This window comes from Triticum aestivum, chromosome 7D (assembly GCF_018294505.1).
Source record: "Triticum aestivum cultivar Chinese Spring chromosome 7D, IWGSC CS RefSeq v2.1, whole genome shotgun sequence".
NCBI classification, from domain to species: domain Eukaryota; kingdom Viridiplantae; phylum Streptophyta; class Magnoliopsida; order Poales; family Poaceae; genus Triticum; species Triticum aestivum.
Genome location: NC_057814.1, coordinates 641,103,205 through 641,109,888, shown reverse-complemented (window position 1 = coordinate 641,109,888; position 6,684 = coordinate 641,103,205). Strand labels below are relative to the sequence as shown.

Sequence of the window (6,684 nt, the reverse complement as noted above, 5' to 3'; positions counted from 1 at the left end):
GACGGAGTTGCAAATGGCGATGGCAACGACGACGAGTGGTCTTTCATTGTAATTTTTTTGCAACATCATCCTTGTTGCAGGATTCCTGAAACATTATCTATGTTACAAAAAAGGTAAATACATTTTTTTCTTTTTGCAACATAAGCTCCATTACAAATGATTCTGTAACATTAATATTGTCTTTGTTGCAATGGTGAAGACGGATTAGGCCGTAGGATGACGGTAGATCTAACGGCCATCGGCCGACGCGTAGCACTCTCCATAAGAAAAAGTGCGGCTAAACTTTCAATAGTTGACGGGAAAAAAACGTATGCATATTGCAGAGGTCCAAATCCGAACGATGTCAGGATACAATGATAGCTACTTGACGAACCCTATCCGCGTGGCATTGCCATTGGTGATGGCTGTGCCCGATGGAGTGGAAGAGGGGATGGAGGAAGAGCGAATGGGAAATGGGTAAGGCCATTGAAAATGAGTGGACCAGATTCTTAGGATTTTCCAGTAAGAAAGGCATCACAATCTTTTCAGGGTATAATAATATGAGTTTTATTCTTCAGTTGTAGAATAGTTACATTGAACTAATACAAGACGTGAAATGCACCCCAGGTGCTGGTGCAGACAGCAGACAGCAGCCAGCAGTACCACCAAAATTATCTAGAAACTGGTATTGTTCAGAAGTTGGTAATGTTCTTACAACATACTCCGCCCATCACATAGTAAAAGACGTTTTTGCAAGCTAACATAGCTTGCAAATCATCTTATATTATGAGATAAAGGGAGCACTATACTACAGTGCAAAATTATCCTTGCCTAGTATATAAGTTGGCCTGAGTCTGACCGGATTTCTAATGTGCTGTCAAATCCTGGGACTTCACTGACAATCCTAGTAGAATTTAAGAAAGACGGAAAGTTAGGGCATGGATAAAAAAAATGACTAGCAAGGCCCTTGGGGGGGCTTCAAGCCGGGGGTGGAAATGTTGTCGGCGGGGAGGAAGCCCTTCTCTGTTCTCACTGCAGGGTAGGACACGAGCCCGTGTCGTCGGATCGGTCGGCGCGTGCAGCCGAGGCTGCAATCGGATGGCCACGGCCTTGGGTTCGTGCGGCGCTGAGCAGAGGAGGGCCCGCCATGGCTCGGTGCGCGTGCTGGGCGTGAGTTTTTTTTTACAGGAAGATAACATGTCTCTTTTTTACAGGCTGCAATCTTGATGCTTGAAGGTGGAAAAAAAATTGGGGTGAAATTTTGAGATAACATTCGGTGTTTAAATTTGTTTTTTTATTCACATGCCAAAATGTTTAAACCTTTTTGCCTAAAACTTTGCACGTAGCATTCGGATGTGACTATAAATATATATAAAAAAATTATTGGGATTTTTTTGACATTTCAAAAATTATTTTTCACACGCAGGAGCACATGCTCCCTGGAGCCAAATTGAATTTACGATCATTGGCCTCATCCATAAAAAAAATCTGGCTTGATCATTCATAATATTTAGTAGGTGAAATCGATATCCTGAAGTGCTATCTTGAAGCCCAGTTTTTAAACAATTTTCTCATCATTTACGGGCATCGATATTTATGGGTTAGGATGCTTTCAGGATATCAATTTATGGCTTCAATATTTATTATTAGTAGGTGAAATTTATGGGTTAAGATGTTTCACTCTAGGAGTAGCAAATGTTGAAAGCCATAGAGCCCAGCTTGGGCTGGGCCCAACAAACGAACCCCCCACACACAAGTCAAGAATCAAGACCGACCACAGTCCACAAGCTAGAGCAAAAGCCCGTCTCTCGTCGCCTCGCTCGCTCCTGCTGACGACGATCATGCCCACCGCCGTCGCCGCCGCGGCGAGCCCCACGCCGCGGGACAGCGGCCGCGGCCGCGGCCGCCCCCGCCGCCTGCGCCGCCGCAGGGACAGGAAGAGCATGGCCGCGGCCGCCAATGCGGGGGCCGGCGAGGAGAGCGCCCGCCCCGGCCCCGACCCCGCTCCCCAGGCGAGCTCCTGCTCCGCCGCCCCGTAATCCGCTTGAGCCGCGCCTAACTCCATGTTCTATTGCAGGTGGAGGCGGAGTACGTGCCGGAGAAGCCCGACCTCGGCGCCGCCGACCCCCTCCTCCTCGGCGCCTTCGCGGCCGTCTTCGAGAAATTCGGCCTCGCGGACCCCGCGGCCGCCGCGCCCGCCGAGGTCTCCGCGCCGTCCTCTCCCCCCGCCGAGGTATCCGCGCCTTCCTCCTCCCTTACTGTCCATTTCGGCGGAATTTGGTAGGGTTTTTCGCGGGGTTTCGGCGAGGGTTTGGTGCCTGCTGACAGCAAATGGGTCCTCTGCTTGAACTAGAGCGAAATTTTGTTGTTGGTAGGGCGAGCAGAATGAGAGGGAAGGCGCTGCGGATGCCGCGGTGAACAAGGGGCCAGATGCTGCTGATGCTGAGCAGGAGGCCCCAATGAAGGAGGAAGCAATTGTCCTGTCGAAGAAGCAGAGGAAGCAGCTGCGGAGGGTGAAGATTTCAGAGCTGAGGCAGACGTGCAGCAGGCCTGATGTTGTTGAGGTGCTTTCCCTCTTTCAATCGCTCTCCTATTACCGCAATGTGTTGTGCCATCTATGTCGACATGTTGACGCTGTTAGCTAGCTGTGGTATGTTTACATGAATGCGCTCTTCATCTGACACGTGCTTTGCTGTTTGTCTCCCTTGCTAGGTCTGGGATGGTAATGCCCCTGATCCGTAGTTGCTTGTATGTCTCAAGTCCTGCAGGAACACCGTGCCGGTTCCGAGACACTGGTGCCAGAAACGAAAGTACTTGCAGGTTTGTGAGTTTTCAAACATCTAATTTTTTTAGTATGATAACCAAGTTTTGTGAAATTAGTTGCTCGGTGAGTCATTATGCAGAAGATGGCTCCATTTTCTTCTAAGTCAACCAGGGAGTGAGTGTGGGAGCATGTGCCTTGTCGAGGCTTGATTGCCCAGTTTTATCCTACCTTAAATTTGTATCGTCCCTAAGATTTGGTCGCTTGGCCTAACTCCAATATTTAGCATGCTCTGCAATATTTTGGTTGTGCCTAGGCTTTTGTTGGTGCATAGTAGGAAAACTCAACTCATGGGCATGCCTGCTGCTTGTGCCCTTTTTGCTGACATGGCTAAGCGATAGCTGGCTATACCAATTAGTTATTTATTTGAGGTCCGCTTCTGCTGACATGGCTATAGATAGTTGGGCTGTAATAAATAGATATTTATCTGAGTAACAGGCTTCAAACATTATTCTTCTGAAATGCCAATCCAATTTGTGACCCGTTTGAACAGCTATATGCCTTGTGATTTAATCAGTAAACCAAGACCTACATTGACTATGTTTTGATGAGAAGTACTATATGAAATGTGGGATCCATTTACCACAGCAACAACTAGAGAAGAGTTCAATAATCTCAACCTTACTGGCATTTTGGAGACGTCTTGATTATGCTTTACCAAAATTGTGGCTTGGCTATCTGGGGCAACAAACCAAACATGCCCATAATGTCCAACATGTTTCACCCTTCTTATATGGATTTGTAATTCTTGCAGGGACTGTTGTAACAATCGAGGAGGCTGGAAATGGTGTTGTACTACTTGAATGGTTTCTGTAGTGTATACTGGATAGTTTTTTTTTTCTTTTTCTGGTGGGGGTATATAGGATAGTTGAATCTTGTGGGCATTCATTTGATGCCCCTTCTGCTGTACAGATTAGAGTCCAACTAGAGTCCATGGCTTTTGATTTTCCGTGCATTAGAATCAGATCATACTTCTTGAAATGTTATCTTTTTCTTGAAGACTACAAAATTCTAAACTGAAGATAGCATCCAGGACTGCCATATTCACCTATTTCTCTGTTCATATTTTTGGATTCATGCATTATGTTGCTGTTTCAGGGAAAGAGGGGTTTTCAAAAACAACCGTTCCAGCTTCCTGACTTCATTGCTGCAACTGGAATTGAAAAAATAAGACAGGTAACTTACTTTCTTGGAGTTGAGGAACATACATGGAGTGTTTGTGTTGGTTTCAGTGAAGCTACTATTCGGGTTTATTGGCTGATTGGCTGGTAAATCCAGTGTTATATTTGTAAGCTCGTGCCAGTGTCTGTTCTATCATGGGAAATGTTGCATGTTGGCGCAGTCCTTTGGCAAGCTAATAAATTTTGGAAACTTGCCTGCACAAAAAAGGAAAGCCCAATTGATTTTCTAAATGTTTATGCAGGCATACGTTGAGAAGGAGAACAACAAGACATTGAAACAGAAGCAGCACAGCCGTATGCAGCCCAAGAGGGGATATATGGATATGGATTATGAGGTCAACATCTCCACCTGCATATCGTAGTAGTTTAGTTATGTTGCGAAAGCTGCAAATGTGAAGCAGTTTGTGTGTTTCGTTTCCTCTGTTTTCTTCTATACAACCATCAGTACATATATTGCTACTGTTCAGTGCCTTCTCTAGTTTTCTTGCCGTGTTTGTATTTCAGGCCCTCTTTTTGATGCAATCCTAAATCCTCCATGAACCCATAAGAGTAACTCCCTGAGTGCCATTCTATTGTTGTGGGAACTTACACAACTAATAAGCAGATGAGCTCAGGCTCAAAGATGAATTATCGTATTTGATGCAACTTTAGTATAATAGATCTGCCCAGTTATCACTTTGTACCATGGTGTCATTCAAGGCTAATAATGTTTTGTTTTCCACAGGTTTTGCATGATGCATTCTTCAAATATCAAACGAAACCCAAGTTGACTAGTTATGGTGATCTATATTATGAAGGGAAGGAGTTTGAGGTACGTGCTCCTCTATATTTGGCAGACACCATCCATGAGTCCATATATGGTTCTGATGCTAAGTAGTTCTACTTGCACATTCGACAGCCGAAGCTTAAGGTAATGAAACCAGGTATGCTGTCCCAGGAGCTTAAAAAAGCTCTTGGTATGCCTGACGGTGCCCCGCCCCCATGGGTTACCAGGATGCAGGTATGTATTTTCTAACCTATGTTTGTCTGGTTTTCGTACTGACAGTGCTTTCATCATTAGCCAGTTGACCCTGATTCATTTTTTGCCAGTTCTTTGGTCCTCCACCCTCTTATCCTTATCTGAAGATCCCAGGTTTTAATGCCCCAATCTCTCCTGGAGACAGTTTGGGTGATGAACCTGACGAGGTACCTTATGTGAAAAAATTGCTTTTCACACAATTTAGTTATTCGTCCACTTTCTTTCTAAACCAGCTATTGTTTCTTTGCACCATATCCCAGTATATGAAAAAGTTATTTGGATTCCTGCAGCAAGACAAACCTTGTAAATAAAGTTAGTTGCAGTGTATTGTGGTTTTCGTGAGCAGAACTAACATTTGCTTTCTGCGGTTATCTAGGAAGAACCTCTCGATCGCAGCAAACACTGGGGAGATTTGGACGAAGAAGAGGATGAAGAGGAAGAAAAGGAGGAGGAACTAATTATTCATGAGGAAATAGAAGAAGTTATTCGGTCTATTGACACCGTCTCAAGGTAATTCTCTATACTTCTGATCTCTTGTTGCCAGTTATTTTAATCGTCAGTTACCAGTTCTTTTATTTGAATTAAATAGTACAGTAGACACCTAGTATCTAATTGTCCTTGTTGCTGTAACAGCACTCCAGCTGGTGTGGAAGCACCTGATGTTATTGAGCTTCGGAAGCTGAGGAAGGAGTCAGATAACCAGGCAGAAAGGCCATTATACCAGGTAAGTAAACTGCTGCTCTCTGTGTCCGAGAAAGCAAAGTGGCATTAATCATCATTTTTTTTGATAATTAACAAACGATTCTATTATAGCACTACTTGGCTTGGCTAGTCGTCGCTGTTAATCATCGACATGTTGTTTCTTCCCTCTGAAGGTTCTTGAACAGAAAGAATTAAGGATCACTCATAGGGCGCTGTTCGCGTCGAGCCATGCATATGTTTCCCTGGCCAAACCTACTGAGTAATCCTCCCCCGATCCCCGTCTAGTTTGTCAACCAGAAAAGTCACACGCCGCATGTGCTCACTTTGCAGGTACGTGCTGGTTGGAGCGCAAGGTACACCGTCATCATCAGGCGGCAATTTTGGTGATGGACCTGGGGAGTTGGAAAAGCCGCCAATCGACGAGGTTACTTCTCTATTTAAAAGTTGCTCTTTACACCATCTAATTACTCGTATGTTTCCTTTGGAAGCCTGCTATTGTTTCTTGCCAACAGCCTAGGCACCCAACCCAGTATGCGAAAATGTTTTTGGATTCAGCACGATAAACCTTGTAAATGAAGTTAGTAGTGAGCAGAACTAACATTTCCTTTATGCAATTATGTAGGGAGGACCTACTGATCACAGTAAAAACTGGGGAGAACTGGACGAAGAAGAAGAGGAAGAGGAGGAATTGGAAGATGGGAAGATAGAAAAAGGCATTCTAGAAGAGGAAGAAGAGGATGAGGTACTGGAAGATGGGGGAATAGAAAAAGGCATTCTAGAAGAGGAGGAGGAGGAGGAGGAACTGGAAGAGGGGGTAGTAGTCACTCTGGAAGAGTTGGAGGAGGAGGAACTGGAAGATGGGGAAATAGAAGAAGCTACTCGGCAAGCGGAAGAGGAGGAGCTGGAAGATGGGGAAATAGTACAAGGTATTCGGCAAGAAGAGGGGGAGGAACTGGAAGATGGGGAAATAGTGGAAGGCATTC

At 45.0% G+C, this 6,684-nt stretch overlaps 1 pseudogene; it reads left to right on the top strand.

The window, feature by feature from the left end:
- The first annotated feature begins 1,770 nt into the window (after positions 1 to 1,770).
- The window catches only part of LOC123169392 (splicing factor 3B subunit 2-like), a 6,906-nt pseudogene continuing 1,992 nt past the window's right edge, over positions 1,771 to 6,684 (top strand).